Source organism: Oncorhynchus nerka, linkage group LG7, assembly GCF_034236695.1.
Source record: "Oncorhynchus nerka isolate Pitt River linkage group LG7, Oner_Uvic_2.0, whole genome shotgun sequence".
NCBI classification, from domain to species: domain Eukaryota; kingdom Metazoa; phylum Chordata; class Actinopteri; order Salmoniformes; family Salmonidae; genus Oncorhynchus; species Oncorhynchus nerka.
The window spans coordinates 84,130,453-84,150,341 of NC_088402.1; positions in this window are offsets into that span (position 1 = coordinate 84,130,453).

Here is a 19,889-nt window from a genome sequence, read left to right on the forward strand (position 1 = left end):
TTAAAAATAGAATGGGTCCACAGTGGTGAAGTCAGGGCGTAATGCTGGGGGAGCAGAGGCAGCCTGTAGTTTAAAAACTAGAATGGGTCCACAGTGGTGAGGTCAGGGCGTAATGCTGGGGGGAGCAGAGGCAGCCTGTAGTTTTAAAACTAGAATGGGTCCACAGTGGTGAGGTCAGGGCGTAATGCTGGGGGAGCAGAGGCAGCCTGTAGTTTTAAAACTAGAGTGGGTCCACAGTGGTGAGGTCAGGGCGTAATGCTGGGGGGAGCAGAGGCAGCCTGTAGTTTTAAAACTAGAATGGGTCCACAGTGGTGAAGTCAGGGCGTAATGCTGGGGGAGCAGAGGCAGCCTGTAGTTTTAAAACTAGAGTGGGTCCACAGTGGTGAGGTCAGGGCGTAATGCTGGGGGGAGCAGAGGCAGCCTGTAGTTTTAAAACTAGAATGGGTCCACAGTGGTGAAGTCAGGGCGTAATGCTGGGGGGAGCAGAGGCAGCCTGTGGTTTTAAAACTAGAATGGGTCCACAGTGGTGAGGTCAGGGCGTAATGCTGGGGGGAGCAGAGGCAGCCTGTAGTTTTAAAACTAGAATGGGTCCACAGTGGTGAAGTCAGGGCGTAATGCTGGGGGGAGCAGAGGCAGCCTGTAGTTTAAAAACTAGACTGGGTCCACAGTGGTGAAGTCAGGGCGTAATGCTGGGGGGAGCAGAGGCAGCCTGTGGTTTTAAAACTAGAATGGGTCCACAGTGGTGAGGTCAGGGCATAATGCTGGGGGGAGCAGAGGCAGCCTGTAGTTTTAAAACTAGAATGGGTCCACAGTGGTGAGGTCAGGGCGTAATGCTGGGGGAGCAGAGGCAGCCTGTAGTTTTAAAACTAGAGTGGGTCCACAGTGGTGAGGTCAGGGCGTAATGCTGGGGGGAGCAGAGGCAGCCTGTAGTTTTAAAACTAGAATGGGTCCACAGTGGTGAAGTCAGGGCGTAATGCTGGGGGGAGCAGAGGCAGCCTGTAGTTTTAAAACTAGAATGGGTCCACAGTGGTGAGGTCAGGGCGTAATGCTGGGGGGAGCAGAGGCAGCCTGTAGTTTTAAAACTAGAGTGGGTCCACAGTGGTGAGGTCAGGGCGTAATGCTGGGGGGAGCAGAGGCAGCCTGTAGTTTAAAAACTAGAATGGGTCCACAGTGGTGAGGTCAGGGCGTAATGCTGGGGGAGCAGAGGCAGCCTGTAGTTTTAAAACTAGAGTGGGTCCACAGTGGTGAGGTCAGGGCGTAATGCTGGGGGGAGCAGAGGCAGCCTGTAGTTTTAAAACTAGAATGGGTCCACAGTGGTGAAGTCAGGGCGTAATGCTGGGGGGAGCAGAGGCAGCCTGTAGTTTAAAAACTAGAATGGGTCCACAGTGGTGAAGTCAGGGCGTAATGCTGGGGGAGCAGAGGCAGCCTGTGGTTTTAAAACTAGAATGGGTCCACAGTGGTGAGGTCAGGGCGTAATGCTGGGGGAGCAGAGGCAGCCTGTAGTTTTAAAACTAGAATGGGTCCACAGTGGTGAAGTCAGGGCGTAATGCTGGGGGAGCAGAGGCAGCCTGTGGTTTTAAAACTAGAATGGGTCCACAGTGGTGAAGTCAGGGCGTAATGCTGGGGGGAGCAGAGGCAGCCTGTGGTTTTAAAACTAGAATGGGTCCACAGTGGTGAAGTCAGGGCGTAATGCTGGGGGAGCAGAGGCAGCCTGTAGTTTAAAACTAGAATGGGTCCACAGTGGTGAGGTCAGGGCGTAATGCTGGGGGGAGCAGAGGCAGCCTGTAGTTTTAAAACTAGAATGGGTCCACAGTGGTGAAGTCAGGGCGTAATGCTGGGGGGAGCAGAGGCAGCCTGTAGTTTTAAAACTAGAATGGGTCCACAGTGGTGAAGTCAGGGCGTAATGCTGGGGGAGCAGAGGCAGCCTGTAGTTTTAAAACTAGGGTGGGTCCACAGTGGTGAGGTCAGGGCGTAATGCTGGGGGGAGCAGAGGCAGCCTGTAGTTTAAAAACTAGAATGGGTCCACAGTGGTGAAGTCAGGGCGTAATGCTGGGGGGAGCAGAGGCAGCCTGTGGTTTTAAAACTAGAATGGGTCCACAGTGGTGAGGTCAGGGCGTAATGCTGGGGGGAGCAGAGGCAGCCTGTAGTTTTAAAAATAGAATGGGTCCACAGTGGTGAAGTCAGGGCGTAATGCTGGGGGAGCAGAGGCAGCCTGTAGTTTAAAAACTAGAATGGGTCCACAGTGGTGAGGTCAGGGCGTAATGCTGGGGGGAGCAGAGGCAGCCCGTAGTTTTAAAACTAGAATGGGTCCACAGTGGTGAGGTCAGGGCGTAATGCTGGGGGAGCAGAGGCAGCCTGTAGTTTTAAAACTAGAGTGGGTCCACAGTGGTGAGGTCAGGGCGTAATGCTGGGGGGAGCAGAGGCAGCCTGTAGTTTTAAAACTAGAATGGGTCCACAGTGGTGAAGTCAGGGCGTAATGCTGGGGGAGCAGAGGCAGCCTGTAGTTTTAAAACTAGAGTGGGTCCACAGTGGTGAGGTCAGGGCGTAATGCTGGGGGGAGCAGAGGCAGCCTGTAGTTTAAAAACTAGAATGGGTCCACAGTGGTGAAGTCAGGGCGTAATGCTGGGGGGAGCAGAGGCAGCCTGTGGTTTTAAAACTAGAATGGGTCCACAGTGGTGAGGTCAGGGCGTAATGCTGGGGGAGCAGAGGCAGCCTGTAGTTTTAAAACTAGAATGGGTCCACAGTGGTGAAGTCAGGGGCGTAATGCTGGGGGAGCAGAGGCAGCCTGTAGTTTAAAAACTAGAATGGGTCCACAGTGGTGAAGTCAGGGCGTAATGCTGGGGGAGCAGAGGCAGCCTGTGGTTTTAAAACTAGAATGGGTCCACAGTGGTGAGGTCAGGGCATAATGCTGGGGGAGCAGAGGCAGCCTGTAGTTTTAAAACTAGAATGGGTCCACAGTGGTGAGGTCAGGGCGTAATGCTGGGGGAGCAGAGGCAGCCTGTAGTTTTAAAACTAGAATGGGTCCACAGTGGTGAGGTCAGGGCGTAATGCTGGGGGAGCAGAGGCAGCCTGTAGTTTTAAAACTAGAATGGGTCCACAGTGGTGAAGTCAGGGCGTAATGCTGGGGGAGCAGAGGCAGCCTGTAGTTTTAAAACTAGAATGGGTCCACAGTGGTGAGGTCAGGGCGTAATGCTGGGGGAGCAGAGGCAGCCTGTAGTTTTAAAACTAGAGTGGGTCCACAGTGGTGAGGTCAGGGCGTAATGCTGGGGGGAGCAGAGGCAGCCTGTAGTTTAAAAACTAGAATGGGTCCACAGTGGTGAGGTCAGGGCGTAATGCTGGGGGAGCAGAGGCAGCCTGTAGTTTTAAAACTAGAGTGGGTCCACAGTGGTGAGGTCAGGGCGTAATGCTGGGGGGAGCAGAGGCAGCCTGTAGTTTTAAAACTAGAATGGGTCCACAGTGGTGACGTTAGGGCGTAATGCTGGGGGGAGCAGAGGCAGCCTGTAGTTTTAAAACTAGAATGGGTCCACAGTGGTGAGGTCAGGGCGTAATGCTGGGGGAGCAGAGGCAGCCTGTAGTTTTAAAACTAGAGATGGGTCCACAGTGGTGAAGTCAGGGCGTAATGCTGGGGGGAGCAGAGGCAGCCTGTAGTTTAAAAACTAGAATGGGTCCACAGTGGTGAAGTCAGGGCGTAATGCTGGGGGGAGCAGAGGCAGCCTGTGGTTTTAAAACTAGAATGGGTCCACAGTGGTGAGGTCAGGGCGTAATGCTGGGGGGAGCAGAGGCAGCCTGTAGTTTTAAAACTAGAATGGGTCCACAGTGGTGAAGTCAGGGCGTAATGCTGGGGGGAGCAGAGGCAGCCTGTGGTTTTAAAACTAGAATGGGTCCACAGTGGTGAAGTCAGGGCGTAATGCTGGGGGGAGCAGAGGCAGCCTGTAGTTTAAAGACTAGAATGGGTCCACAGTGGTGAGGTCAGGGCGTAATGCTGGGGGGAGCAGAGGCAGCCTGTAGTTTTAAAACTAGAATGGGTCCACAGTGGTGAAGTCAGGGCGTAATGCTGGGGGGAGCAGAGGCAGCCTGTAGTTTTAAAACTAGAATGGATCCACAGTGGTGAAGTCAGGGCGTAATGCTGGGGGAGCAGAGGCAGCCTGTAGTTTTAAAACTAGAGTGGGTCCACAGTGGTGAGGTCAGGGCGTAATGCTGGGGGGAGCAGAGGCAGCCTGTAGTTTTAAAACTAGAATGGGTCCACAGTGGTGAAGTCAGGGCGTAATGCTGGGGGAGCAGAGGCAGCCTGTAGTTTTAAAACTAGAATGGGTCCACAGTGGTGAGGTCAGTGCGTAATGCTGGGGGGAGCAGAGGCAGCCTGTAGTTTTAAAACTAGAATGGGTCCACAGTGGTGAAGTCAGGGCGTAATGCTGGGGGAGCAGAGGCAGCCTGTAGTTTTAAAACTAGGGTGGGTCCACAGTGGTGAGGTCAGGGCGTAATGCTGGGGGGAGCAGAGGCAGCCCGTAGTTTTAAAACTAGAATGGGTCCACAGTGGTGAGGTCAGGGCGTAATGCTGGGGGAGCAGAGGCAGCCTGTAGTTTTAAAACTAGAGTGGGTCCACAGTGGTGAGGTCAGGGCGTAATGCTGGGGGGAGCAGAGGCAGCCTGTAGTTTTAAAACTAGAATGGGTCCACAGTGGTGAAGTCAGGGCGTAATGCTGGGGGAGCAGAGGCAGCCTGTAGTTTTAAAACTAGAGTGGGTCCACAGTGGTGAGGTCAGGGCGTAATGCTGGGGGAGCAGAGGCAGCCTGTAGTTTAAAAACTAGAATGGGTCCACAGTGGTGAAGTCAGGGCGTAATGCTGGGGGAGCAGAGGCAGCCTGTGGTTTTAAAACTAGAATGGGTCCACAGTGGTGAGGTCAGGGCGTAATGCTGGGGGAGCAGAGGCAGCCTGTAGTTTTAAAACTAGAATGGGTCCACAGTGGTGAAGTCAGGGCGTAATGCTGGGGGAGCAGAGGCAGCCTGTAGTTTAAAAACTAGAATGGGTCCACAGTGGTGAAGTCAGGGCGTAATGCTGGGGGAGCAGAGGCAGCCTGTGGTTTTAAAACTAGAATGGGTCCACAGTGGTGAGGTCAGGGCGTAATGCTGGGGGAGCAGAGGCAGCCTGTAGTTTTAAAACTAGAATGGGTCCACAGTGGTGAGGTCAGGGCGTAATGCTGGGGGAGCAGAGGCAGCCTGTAGTTTTAAAACTAGAATGGGTCCACAGTGGTGAGGTCAGGGCGTAATGCTGGGGGAGCAGAGGCAGCCTGTAGTTTTAAAACTAGAATGGGTCCACAGTGGTGAAGTCAGGGCGTAATGCTGGGGGAGCAGAGGCAGCCTGTAGTTTTAAAACTAGAATGGGTCCACAGTGGTGAGGTCAGGGCGTAATGCTGGGGGAGCAGAGGCAGCCTGTAGTTTTAAAACTAGAATGGGTCCACAGTGGTGAGGTCAGGGCGTAATGCTGGGGGAGCAGAGGCAGCCTGTAGTTTAAAACTAGAATGGGTCCACAGTGGTGAGGTCAGGGCGTAATGCTGGGGGAGCAGAGGCAGCCTGTAGTTTTAAAACTAGAATGGGTCCACAGTGGTGAGGTCAGGGCGTAATGCTGGGGGAGCAGAGGCAGCCTGTAGTTTTAAAACTAGAATGGGTCCACAGTGGTGACGTCAGGGCGTAATGCTGGGGGAGCAGAGGCAGCCTGTAGTTTTAAAACTAGAATGGGTCCACAGTGGTGAGGTCAGGGCGTAATGCTGGGGGAGCAGAGGCAGCCTGTAGTTTTAAAACTAGAATGGGTCCACAGTGGTGAAGTCAGGGCGTAATGCTGGGGGAGCAGAGGCAGCCTGTAGTTTTAAAACTAGAATGGGTCCACAGTGGTGAGGTCAGGGCGTAATGCTGGGGGAGCAGAGGCAGCCTGTAGTTTTAAAACTAGAATGGGTCCACAGTGGTGAGGTCAGGGCGTAATGCTGGGGGAGCAGAGGCAGCCTGTAGTTTTAAAACTAGAGTGGGTCCACAGTGGTGAGGTCAGGGCGTAATGCTGGGGGGAGCAGAGGCAGCCTGTAGTTTTAAAACTAGAATGGGTCCACAGTGGTGAAGTCAGGGCGTAATGCTGGGGGAGCAGAGGCAGCCTGTAGTTTTAAAACTAGAGTGGGTCCACAGTGGTGAGGTCAGGGCGTAATGCTGGGGGAGCAGAGGCAGCCTGTAGTTTTAAAACTAGAATGGGTCCACAGTGGTGAAGTCAGGGCGTAATGCTGGGGGAGCAGAGGCAGCCTGTAGTTTTAAAACTAGAGTGGGTCCACAGTGGTGAGGTCAGGGCGTAATGCTGGGGGGAGCAGAGGCAGCCTGTAGTTTAAAAACTAGAATGGGTCCACAGTGGTGAAGTCAGGGCGTAATGCTGGGGGAGCAGAGGCAGCCTGTAGTTTTAAAACTAGAATGGGTCCACAGTGGTGAGGTCAGGGCGTAATGCTGGGGGAGCAGAGGCAGCCTGTAGTTTTAAAACTAGAATGGGTCCACAGTGGTGAGGTCAGGGCGTAATGCTGGGGGAGCAGAGGCAGCCTGTAGTTTTAAAACTAGAATGGGTCCACAGTGGTGAGGTCAGGGCGTAATGCTGGGGGAGCAGAGGCAGCCTGTAGTTTTAAAACTAGAATGGGTCCACAGTGGTGAAGTCAGGGCGTAATGCTGGGGGAGCAGAGGCAGCCTGTAGTTTTAAAACTAGAGTGGGTCCACAGTGGTGAGGTCAGGGCGTAATGCTGGGGGAGCAGAGGCAGCCTGTAGTTTTAAAACTAGAATGGGTCCACAGTGGTGAAGTCAGGGCGTAATGCTGGGGGAGCAGAGGCAGCCTGTAGTTTTAAAACTAGAGTGGGTCCACAGTGGTGAGGTCAGGGCGTAATGCTGGGGGAGCAGAGGCAGCCTGTAGTTTAAAAACTAGAATGGGTCCACAGTGGTGAAGTCAGGGCGTAATGCTGGGGGAGCAGAGGCAGCCTGTGGTTTTAAAACTAGAATGGGTCCACAGTGGTGAGGTCAGGGCGTAATGCTGGGGGAGCAGAGGCAGCCTGTAGTTTTAAAACTAGAATGGGTCCACAGTGGTGAAGTCAGGGCGTAATGCTGGGGGGAGCAGAGGCAGCCTGTAGTTTAAAAACTAGACTGGGTCCACAGTGGTGAAGTCAGGGCGTAATGCTGGGGGGAGCAGAGGCAGCCTGTGGTTTTAAAACTAGAATGGGTCCACAGTGGTGAGGTCAGGGCATAATGCTGGGGGGAGCAGAGGCAGCCTGTAGTTTTAAAACTAGAATGGGTCCACAGTGGTGAGGTCAGGGCGTAATGCTGGGGGAGCAGAGGCAGCCTGTAGTTTTAAAACTAGAGTGGGTCCACAGTGGTGAGGTCAGGCCGTAATGCTGGGGGGAGCAGAGGCAGCCTGTAGTTTTAAAACTAGAATGGGTCCACAGTGGTGAAGTCAGGGCGTAATGCTGGGGGGAGCAGAGGCAGCCTGTAGTTTTAAAACTAGAATGGGTCCACAGTGGTGAGGTCAGGGCGTAATGCTGGGGGAGCAGAGGCAGCCTGTAGTTTTAAAACTAGAGTGGGTCCACAGTGGTGAGGTCAGGGCGTAATGCTGGGGGGAGCAGAGGCAGCCTGTAGTTTAAAAACTAGAATGGGTCCACAGTGGTGAAGTCAGGGCGTAATGCTGGGGGAGCAGAGGCAGCCTGTGGTTTTAAAACTAGAATGGGTCCACAGTGGTGAGGTCAGGGCGTAATGCTGGGGGGAGCAGAGGCAGCCTGTAGTTTTAAAACTAGAATGGGTCCACAGTGGTGAAGTCAGGGCGTAATGCTGGGGGGAGCAGAGGCAGCCTGTAGTTTAAAAACTAGACTGGGTCCACAGTGGTGAAGTCAGGGCGTAATGCTGGGGGGAGCAGAGGCAGCCTGTAGTTTAAAAACTAGAATGGGTCCACAGTGGTGAAGTCAGGGCGTAATGCTGGGGGGAGCAGAGGCAGCCTGTGGTTTTAAAACTAGAATGGGTCCACAGTGGTGAAGTCAGGGCGTAATGCTGGGGGGAGCAGAGGTAGCCTGTGGTTTTAAAACTAGAATGGGTCCACAGTGGTGAAGTCAGGGCGTAATGCTGGGGGGAGCAGAGGCAGCCTGAAGGTGTGAGCAACCCTTCCCCCTCTCTCTCCTCACACCTCTAACACACGCACCTACACTTTCACACATGTACTGTATGTATTCTACTCCTGAATGTAAGGATACTCCTGCCCGTTACGGGAAAGGGGGATAGAAACCAGCTTGAATTCCACCTAAAGTAGAAGTTGTAGTGATGGAAGGCGTTTTGCCCAAAAGAGCAGCATCAGATTAATTTTCATTGATGGTTATTTTATATCTGCACTACTAATTGCTAAAAAATGATCTTGATACAAATTAGGCCAGCTGTGTGTTTTAAATCATGTATTTTTTTTTAAATATACAGTGGGGAGAACAAGTATTTGATACACTGCCGATTTATTAGGTTTTCCTACTTACAAAGTATGTAGAGGTCTGTCATTTTTATCATAGGTACACTTCAACTGTGAGAGACGGAATCTAAAACAAAAATCCAGAAAATCATATTGTATGATTTTTAAGTAATTAATTTGCATTTTATTGCATTTTATTGCATGACATAAGTATTTGATCACCTACCAACCAGTTAGAATTCCGGCTCTCACAGACCTGTTAGTGTTTCTTTAAGAAGCCCTCCTGTTCTCCACTCATTACCTGTATTAACTGCACCTGTTTGAACTCGTTACCTGTTTAAAAGACACCTGTCCACACACTCAATCAAACAGACTCCAACCTCTCCACAATGGCCAAGACCAGAGAGCTGTGTAAGGACATCAGGGTTAAAGTGTAGACCTGCACAAGGCTGGGATGGGCTACAGAACAATAGGCAAGCAGCTTGGTGAGAAGGCAACAACTGTTGGCGCAATTATTAGAAAATGGAAGAAGTTCAAGATGACGGTCAATCACCCTCGGTCTGGGGCTCCATGCAAGATCTCACCTCGTGGGGCATCAATGATCATGAGGAAGGTGAGGGATCAGCCCAGAACTACACTGCAGGACCTGGTCAATGACCTGAAGAGAGCTGGGACCACAGTCTCAAAGAAAACCATTAGTGACACACTACGCCGTCATGGATTAAAATCCTGCAGCGCACGCGAGGTCCCCCTGCTCAAGCCAGCGCATGTCCAGGTCCGTCTGAAGTTTGCTAATGACCATCTGGATGATCCAGAGGAGGAATGGGAGAAGGTCATGTCGTCTGATGAGACAAAAATAGAGCTTTTTGGTCTAAACTCCACTCGCTGTGTTTGGAGGAAGAAGGATGAGTACAACCTCAAGAACACCATCCCAACCGTGAAGCATGGAGGTGGAAACATCATTCTTTGGGGATGCTTTTCTGCAAAGGGGACAGGACGACTGCACCGTATTGAGGGGAGGATGGATGGGGCCATGTATCGCGAGATCTTGGCCAACAACCTCCTTCCCTCAGTAAGAGCATTGAAGATGGCCTTGACTGGGTCTTCCAGCATGACAACGACACGAAACACACAGCCAGGGCAACTAAGGAGTGGCTCCGTAATAAGTATCTCAAGGTCCTGGAGTGGCCTAGCCAGTCTCCAGACCTGAACCCAATAGAACATCTTTGGAGGGAGCTGAAAGTCCATATTGCCCAGCGACAGCCCCAAAACCTGAAGGGTCTGGAGAAGGTCTGTTTGGAGGAGTGGGCCAAAATCCCTGCTGCAGTGTGTGCAAACCTGGTCAAAAACTACAGGAAACGTATGATCTCTGTAATTGCAAACAAAGGTTTCTGCACCAAATATTAAGTTATGCTTTTCTGATGTATCAAATACTTATGTCATGCAATAAAATGCTAATTAATTACTTAAAAATCATACAATGTGATTTTCTGGATTTTTGTTTTAGATTCCGTCTCTCACAGTTGAAGTGTAAACAAATTATAGACCTCTACGTGCTTTGTAAGTGGGAAAACCTGCAAATCGGCAGTGTATCAAATACTTGTTCTCCCCACTGTAGCAGGCGGTCGTTGATTCAATTCACAGCAGCATGTCAAGCTGTGAGCCGACTAGATCAGAAGAGCTTACAAAGTAGAACGGCGATAAACATCATGTATTTTCTCCATTGATTGATTCCTGTATTGCTGACATCTTCAAATCGAATAACAAGGCCGGATCTCATTCCTCTCTCTCACCCTGTAGAGACCCTTCTACTATGTTCTATCACCCTGTAGTCTAATGTTAGAATGTGTTCTATCACTCTGTAGTCTAATGATAGAATGTGTTCTATCACTCTGTAGTCTAATGATAGAATGTGTTCTATCACTCTGTAGTCTAATGATAGAATATGTTCTATCACTCTGTAGAGACCCTTCTACTATGTTCTATCACCCTGTAGTCTAATGTTAGAATATGTTCTATCACCCTGTAGAGACCCTTCTACTATGTTCTATCACCCTGTAGTCTAATGTTAGAATGTGTTCTATCACTCTGTAGTCTAATGATAGAATGTGTTCTATCACTCTGTAGTCTAATGATAGAATGTGTTCTATCACTCTGTAGTCTAATGATAGAATGTGTTCTATCACCCTGTGGTCTAATGATAGAATATGTTCTATCACTCTGTAGTCTAATGTTAGAATGTGTTCTATCACCCTGTAGAGATCCTTCTACTATGTTCTATCACCCTGTAGTCTAATGTTAGAATGTGTTCTATCACTCTGTAGTCTAATGATAGAATGTGTTCTATCACTCTGTAGTCTAATGATAGAATGTGTTCTATCACTCTGTAGTCTAATGTTAGAATATGTTCTATCACCCTGTAGAGACCCTTCTACTATGTTCTATCACCCTGTAGTCTAATGTTAGAATGTGTTCTATCACCCTGTAGAGATCCTTCTACTATGTTATATCACCCGGTAGTCTAATGATAGAATGTGTTCTATCACCCTGTAGTCTAATGTTAGAATGGGTTCTATCACCCTGTAGTCTAATGATAGAATGTGTTCTGTCACCCTGTAGTCTAATGTTAGAATGTGTTCTATCACCCTGTAGTCTAATGATAGAATGTGTTCTATCACCCTGTAGTCTAATGATAATGTGTTCTATCACCCTGTAGTCTAATGATAGAATGTGTTCTATCACTCTGTAGTCTAATGATAGAATGTGTTCTATCACCCTGTGGTCTAATGTTAGAATATGTTCTATCACCCTGTAGAGACCCTTCTACTATGTTCTATCACCCTGTAGTCTAATGATATAATGTGTTCTATCACCCTGTAGTCTAATGTTAGAATGTGTTCTATCACTCTGTAGTCTAATGATAGAATGTGTTCTATCACTCTGTAGTCTAATGATAGAATGTGTTCTATCACCCTGTAGTCTAATGTTAGAATGTGTTCTATCACCCTGTAGTCTAATGTTAGAATGTGTTCTATCACCCTGTAGAGACCCTTCTACTATGTTCTATCACCCTGTAGTCTAATGTTAGAATGTGTTCTATCACCCTGTAGTCTAATGATAGAATGTGTTCAATTACCCTGTAGTCTAATGTTAGAATGTGTTCTATCACCCTGTAGAGACCCTTCTACTATGTTCTATCACCCTGTAGTCTAATGTTAGAATGTGTTCTATCACCCTGTAGAGATCCTTCTACTATGTTCTATCACCCTGTAGTCTAATGTTAGAATGTGTTCTATCACTCTGTAGTCTAATGATAGAATGTGTTCTATCACCCTGTAGTCTAATGTTAGAATATGTTCTATCACCCTGTAGTCTAATGTTAGATTGTGTTCTATCACCCTGTAGAGACCCTTCTACTATGTTCTATCACCCTGTAGTCTAATGTTAGAATGTGTTCTATCACCCTGTAGAGACCCTTCTATGTTCTAACACCCTGTAGTCTAATGTCTAATGATAGAATATGTTCTATCACCCTGTAGTCTAATGATAGAATGTGTTCAATCACCCTGTAGTCTAATGTTAGAATGTGTTCTATCACCCTGTAGACCCTTCTACTATGTTCTGTGACCCTGTAGTCTAATGTTAGAATGTGTTCTATCACCCTGTAGTCTAATGATAGAATGTGTTCTATCACTCTGTAGTCTAATGATAGAATGTGTTCTATCACTCTGTAGTCTAATGATAGAATGTGTTCTATCACTCTGTAGTCTAATGTTAGAATGTGTTCTATCACCCTGTAGAGATCATTCTACTATGTTCTATCACCCGGTAGTCTAATGATAGAATGTGTTCTGTCACCCTGTAGTCTAATGTTAGAATGGGTTCTATCACCCTGTAGTCTAATGATAGAATGTGTTCTATCACCCTGTAGTCTGATAGAATGTGTTCTATCACTCTGTAGTCTAATGTTAGAATGTGTTCTATCACCCTGTAGAGATCCTTCTACTATGTTCTATCACCCTGTAGTCTAATGTTAGAATATGTTCTATCACCCTGTAGTCTAATGTTAGATTGTGTTCTATCACCCTGTAGAGACCCTTCTACTATGTTCTATCACCCTGTAGTCTAATGTTAGAATGTGTTCTATCACCCTGTAGAGACCGTTCTATGTTCTATCACCCTGTAGTCTAATGATAGAATATGTTCTATCACCCTGTAGTCTAATGATAGAATGTGTTCTATCACCCTGTAGTCTAATGATAGAATGTGTTCTATCACTCTGTAGTCTAATGTTAGAATGTGTTCTATCACCCTGTAGAGAATATGTTCTGTCACCCTGTAGTCTAATGTTAGAATGTGTTCTATCACCCTGTAGAGACCCTTCTACTATGTTCTATCACCCTGTAGTCTAATGTTAGAATGTGTTCTATCACCCTGTAGAGATCCTTCTACTATGTTATATCACCCGGTAGTCTAATGATAGAATATGTTCTGTCACCCTGTAGTCTAATGTTAGAATGGGTTCTATCACCCTGTAGTCTAATGATAGAATGTGTTCTATCACCCTGTAGTCTAATGATAGAATGTGTTCTATCACCCTGTAGTCTAATGATATAATGTGTTCTATCACCCTGTAGTCTAATGTTAGAATGTGTTCTATCACTCTGTAGTCTAATGATAGAATGTGTTCTATCACCCTGTAGTCTAATGTTAGAATGTGTTCTATCACCCTGTAGTCTAATGTTAGAATGTGTTCTATCACCCTGTAGTCTAATGTTAGAATGTGTTCTATCACCCTGTAGAGACCCTTCTACTATGTTCTATCACCCTGTAGTCTAATGTTAGAATGTGTTCTATCACCCTGTAGTCTAATGTTAGAATGTGTTCTATCACCCTGTAGTCTAATGTTAGAATGTGTTCTATCACCCTGTAGTCTAATGATAGAATGTGTTCTATCACCCTGTAGTCTAATGTTAGAATGTGTTCTATCACCCTGTAGAGACCCTTCTACTATGTTCTATCACCCTGTAGTCTAATGTTAGAATGTGTTCTATCACCCTGTAGAGACCCTTCTACTATGTTCTATCACCCTGTAGTCTAATGTTAGAATGTGTTCTATCACCCTGTAGAGATCCTTCTACTATGTTATATCACCCGGTAGTCTAATGATAGAATGTGTTCTGTCACCCTGTAGTCTAATGTTAGAATGGGTTCTATCACCCTGTAGTCTAATGATAGAATGTGTTCTATCACCCTGTAGTCTAATGATAATGTGTTCTAACACCCTGTAGTCTAATGATAGAATGTGTTCTATCACTCTGTAGTCTAATGATAGAATGTGTTCTATCACCCTGTAGTCTAATGATAGAATGTGTTCTATCACCCTGTAGAGACCCTTCTACTATGTTCTATCACCCTGTAGTCTAATGATATAATGTGTTCTATCACCCTGTAGTCTAATGATATAATGTGTTCTATCACCCTGTAGTCTAATGTTAGAATGTGTTCTATCACCCTGTAGTCTAATGTTAGAATGTGTTCTATCACTCTGTAGTCTAATGATAGAATGTGTTCTATCACCCTGTAGTCTAATGATAGAATGTGTTCTATCACTCTGTAGTCTAATGTTAGAATGTGTTCTATCACCCTGTAGAGACCCTTCTATATTCTATCACCCTGTAGTCTAATGATAGAATGTGTTCTATCACTCTGTAGTCTAATGTTAGAATGTGTTCTATCACCCTGTAGAGATCCTTCTACTATGTTCTATCACCCTGTAGTCTAATGTTAGAATGTGTTCTATCACCCTGTAGTCTAATGTTAGAATGTGTTCTATCACCCTGTAGAGACCCTTCTACTATGTTCTATCACCCTGTAGTCTAATGTTAGAATGTGTTCTATCACCCTGTAGAGACCCTTCTATGTTCTATCACCCTGTAGTCTAATGATAGAATATGTTCTATCACCCTGTAGTCTAATGTTAGAATGCGTTCTATCACCTTGTAGTCTAATGATAGAATGTGTTCAATCACCCTGTAGTCTAATGTTAGAATGTGTTCTATCACCCTGTAGAGACCCTTCTACTATGTTCTGTCACCCTGTAGTCTAATGTTAGAATGTGTTCTATCACCCTGTAGAGACCATTCTACTATGTTCTATCACCCCGTAGTCTAATGTTAGAATGTGTTCTATCACCCTGTAGAGATCCTTCTACTATGTTCTATCACCCTGTAGTCTAATGGTAGAATGTGTTCTATCACTCTGTAGTCTAATGATAGAATGTGTTCTATCACTCTGTAGTCTAATGATATAATGTGTTCTATCACTCTGTAGTCTAATGTTAGAATGTGTTCTATCACCCTGTAGAGATCCTTCTACTATGTTATATCACCCGGTAGTCTAATGATAGAATGTGTTCTGTCACCCTGTAGTCTAATGATAGAATATGTTCTATCACCCTGTAGCCTAATGATAGAATATGTTCTATCACCCTGTAGTCTAATGTTAGAATGCGTTCTATCACCCTGTAGTCTAATGTTAGAATGCGTTCTATCACCCTGTAGTCTAATGATAGAATGTGTTCAATCACCCTGTAGTCTAATGTTAGAATGTGTTCTATCACCCTGTAGAGACCCTTCTACTATGTTCTGTCACCCTGTAGTCTAATGTTAGAATGTGTTCTATCAACCTGTAGAGACCCTTCTACTATGTTCTATCACCCTGTAGTCTAATGTTAGAATGTGTTCTATCACCCTGTAGAGATCCTTCTACTATGTTATATCACCCGGTAGTCTAATGATAGAATGTGTTAGAATGGGTTCTATCACCCTGTAGTCTAATGATAGAATGTGTTCTATCACCCTGTAGTCTAATGATAGAATGTGTTCTATCACTCTGTAGTCTAATGTTAGAATGTGTTCTATCACCCTGTAGAGACCCTTCTACTATGTTCTGTCACCCTGTAGTCTAATGTTAGAATGTGTTCTATCACCCTGTAGAGACCCTTCTACTATGTTCTATCACCCTGTAGTCTAATGTTAGAATGTGTTCTATCACCCTGTAGAGATCCTTCTACTATGTTATATCACCCGGTAGTCTAATGATAGAATGTGTTCTGTCACCCTGTAGTCTAATGTTAGAATGGGTTCTATCACCCTGTAGTCTAATGATAGAATGTGTTCTATCACCCTGTAGTCTAATGATAGAATGTGTTCTATCACTCTGTAGTCTAATGTTAGAATGTGTTCTATCACCCTGTAGTCTAATGACAGAATGGGTTCTGTCACCCTGTAGTCTAATGATAGAATGTGTTATGTCACCCTGTAGTCTAATGTTAGAATGTGTTCTATCACCCTGTAGTCTAATGTTAGAATATGTTCTATCACTCTGTAGTCTAATGTTAGAATGTGTTCTATCACTCTGTAGTCTAATGTTAGAATGTGTTCTATCACCCTGTAGAGATCCTTCTACTATGTTATATCACCCTGTAGTCTGATGATAGAATGTGTTCTGTCACCCTGTAGTCTAATGATAGAATGTGTTCTATCACCCTGTAGTCTAATGTTAGAATGTGTTCTATCACTCTGTAGTCTAATGTTAGAATGTGTTCTATCACTCTGTAGTCTAATGATAGAATGTGTTCTATCACCCTGTAGTCTAATGATAATGTGTTCTATCACCCTGTAGTCTAATGATAGAATGTGTTCTATCACTCTGTAGTCTAATGATAGAATGTGTTCTATCACCCTGTAGTCTAATGTTAGAATATGTTCTATCACCCTGTAGAGACCCTTCTACTATGTTCTATCACCCTGTAGTCTAATGATAGAATGTGTTCTATCACCCTGTAGTCTAATGTTAGAATGTGTTCTATCACCCTGTAGTCTAATGATAGAATGTGTTCTATCACCCTGTAGTCTAATGTTAGAATGTGTTCTATCACCCTGTAGTCCTTCTACTATGTTTCTATCACCCTGTCTAATGATCTATCATGTAATCTAATGTTAGAATGTGTTCTATCACCCTGTAGTCTAATGATAGAATGTGTTCTATCACCCTGTAGTCTAATGTTAGATTGTGTTCTATCACCCTGTAGAGACCCTTCTATGTTCTATCACCCTGTAGTCTAATGATAGAATGTGTTCTATCACCCTGTAGTCTAATGATAGAATGTGTTCTATCACCCTGTAGTCTAATGTTAGAATGTGTTCTATCACCCTGTAGAGATCCTTCTACTATGTTATATCACCCTGTAGTCTAATGATAGAATGTGTTCTGTCACCCTGTAGTCTAATGTTAGAATGTGTTCTATCACCCTGTAGTCTAATGTTAGAATGTGTTCTATCACCCTGTAGTCTAATGATAGAATGTGTTCTATCACCCTGTAGTCTAATGATAGAATGTGTTCTATCACCCTGTAGTCTAATGATAGAATGTGTTCTATCACCCTGTAGTCTAATGTTAGAATGTGTTCTATCACCCTGTAGTCTAATGATAGAATGTGTTCTATCACCCTGTAGTCTAATGATAGAATGTGTTCTATCACCCTGTAGTCTAATGATAGAATGTGTTCTATCACCCTGTAGTCTAATGATAATGTGTTCTATCACCGTGTAGTCTAATGATAGAATGTGTTCTATCACCCTGTAGAGACCCTTCTACTATGTTCTATCACCCTGTAGTCTAATGTTAGAATATGTTCTATCACCCTGTAGAGACCCTTCTACTATGTTCTATCAGCCTGTAGTCTAATGATAGAATGTGTTCTATCACCCTGTAGTCTAATGTTAGAATGTGTTCTATCACCCTGTAGTCTAATGTTAGAATGTGTTCTATCACCCTGTAGTCTAATGTTAGAATGTGTTCTATCACCCTGTAGTCTAATGATAGAATGTGTTCTATCACCCTGTAGTCTAATGATAGAATGTGTTCTATCACTCTGTAGTCTAATGTTAGAATGTGTTCTATCACCCTGTAGTCTAATGATAGAATGTGTTCTATCACCCTGTAGTCTAATGATAGAATGTGTTCTGTCACCCTGTAGTCTAATGTTAGAATGTGTTCTATCACCCTGTAGTCGAATGATAGAATGTGTTCTGTCACTCTGTAGTCTAATGACAGAATGGGTTCTGTCACCCTGTAGTCTAATGATAGAATGTGTTATGTCACCCTGTAGTCAAATGATAGAATGTGTTCTATCACCCTGTAGTCTAATGTTAGAATATGTTCTATCACTCTGTAGTCTAATGTTAGAATATGTTCTATCACCCTGTAGATACCCTTCTACTATGTTCTATCACCCTGTGGAATGTTCTACTATGTTCTATCACCCTGTAGTCTAATGTTAGAATGTGTTCTATCACCCTGTAGAGATCCTTCTACTATGTTATATCACCCGGTATTCTAATGATAGAATGTGTTCTGTCACCCTGTAGTCTAATGTTAGAATGTGTTCTATCACCCTGTAGTCTAATGTTAGAATGTGTTCTCTCACCCTGTAGTCTAATGATAGAATGTGTTCTATCACCCTGTAGTCTAATGTTAGAATATGTTCTATCACCCTGTAGTCTAATGTTAGAATGTGTTCTATCACCCTGTAGAGACCCTTCTACTATGTTCTATCACCCTGTAGAGATCCTTCTACTATGTTATATCACCCTGTAGTCTAATGTTAGAATGTGTTCTATCACCCTGTAGAGATCCTTCTACTATGTTATATCACCCTGTAGTCTAATGATAGAATGTGTTCTATCACCCTGTAGTCTAATGATAGAATGTGTTCTATCACCCTGTAGTCTAATGATAGAATGTGTTCTATCACCCTGTAGTCTAATGATAGAATGTGTTCTATCACCTGTAGTCTAATGATAGAATGTGTTCTATCACCCTGTAGTCTAATGATAGAATGTGTTCTATCACCCTGTGGTCTAATGATAGAATGTGTTCTATCACCCTGTAGTCTAATGTTAGAATATGTTCTATCACCCTGTAGAATTCTACTATGTTCTATCACCCTGTAGTCTAATGATATAATGTGTTCTATCACCCTGTAGTCTAATGTTAGAATGTGTTCTATCACTCTGTAGTCTAATGATAGAATGTGTTCTATCACCCTGTGGTCTAATGATAGAATGTGTTCTATCACCCTGTAGTCTAATGTTAGATTGTGTTCTATCACCCTGTAGAGACCCTTCTATGTTCTATCACCCTGTAGTCTAATGATAGAATGTGTTCTATCACCCTGTAGTCTAATGATAGAATGTGTTCTATCACCCTGTAGTCTAATGATAGAATGTGTTCTATCACTCTGTAGTCTAATGATAGAATGTGTTCTATCACCCTGTAGTCTAATGATAGAATGTGTTCTATCACCCTGTAGTCTAATGATAGAATGTGTTCTATCACCCTGTAGTCTAATGATAGAATGTGTTCTATCACCCTGTAGTCTAATGTTAGAATGTGTTCTATCACCCTGTAGAGACCCTTCTACTATGTTCTATCACCCTGTAGTCTAATGTTAGAATGTGTTCTATCACCCTGTAGAGACCCTTCTACTATGTTCTATCAGAATGATAGAATGTGTTCTATCACCCTGTAGTCTAATGTTAGAATGTGTTCTATCACCCTGTAGTCTAATGTTAGAATGTGTTCTATCACCCTGTAGTCTAATGTTAGAATGTGTTCTATCACCCTGTAGTCTAATGTTAGAATGTGTTCTATCACCCTGTAGAGACCCTTCTACTATGTTCTATCACCCTGTAGTCTAATGTTAGAATGTGTTCTATCACCCTGTAGAGAATTCTACTATGTTTCTATCACCCTGTAGTCTAATGTTAGAATGTGTTCTATCACCCTGTAGTCTAATGTTAGATGTGTTCTATCATGTAGTTCTACTATGTTCTATCACCCTGTAGTCTAATGTTAGAATGTGTTCTATCACCCTGTAGTCTAATGTTAGATATGTGTTCTATCACCCTGTAGTCTAATGTTAGAATGTGTTCTATCACTCTGTAGTCTAATGTTAGAATGTGTTCTATCACCCTGTAGAGATCCTTCTACTATGTTCTATCACCCTGTAGTCTAATGTTAGAATATGTTCTATCACCCTGTAGTCTAATGTTAGATTGTGTTCTATCACCCTGTAGAGACCCTTCTATGTTCTATCACCCTGTAGTCTAATGATAGAATGTGTTCTATCACCCTGTAGTCTAATGTTAGAATGTGTTCTATCACCCTGTAGTCTAATGATAGAATGTGTTCTATCACCCTGTAGTCTAATGTTAGAATGTGTTCTATCACCCTGTAGTCTAATGATAGAATGTGTTCTATCACCCTGTAGTCTAATGATAGAATGTGTTCTATCACCCTGTAGTCTAATGATAGAATGTGTTCTATCACCCTGTAGTCTAATGTTAGAATATGTTCTATCACTCTGTAGTCT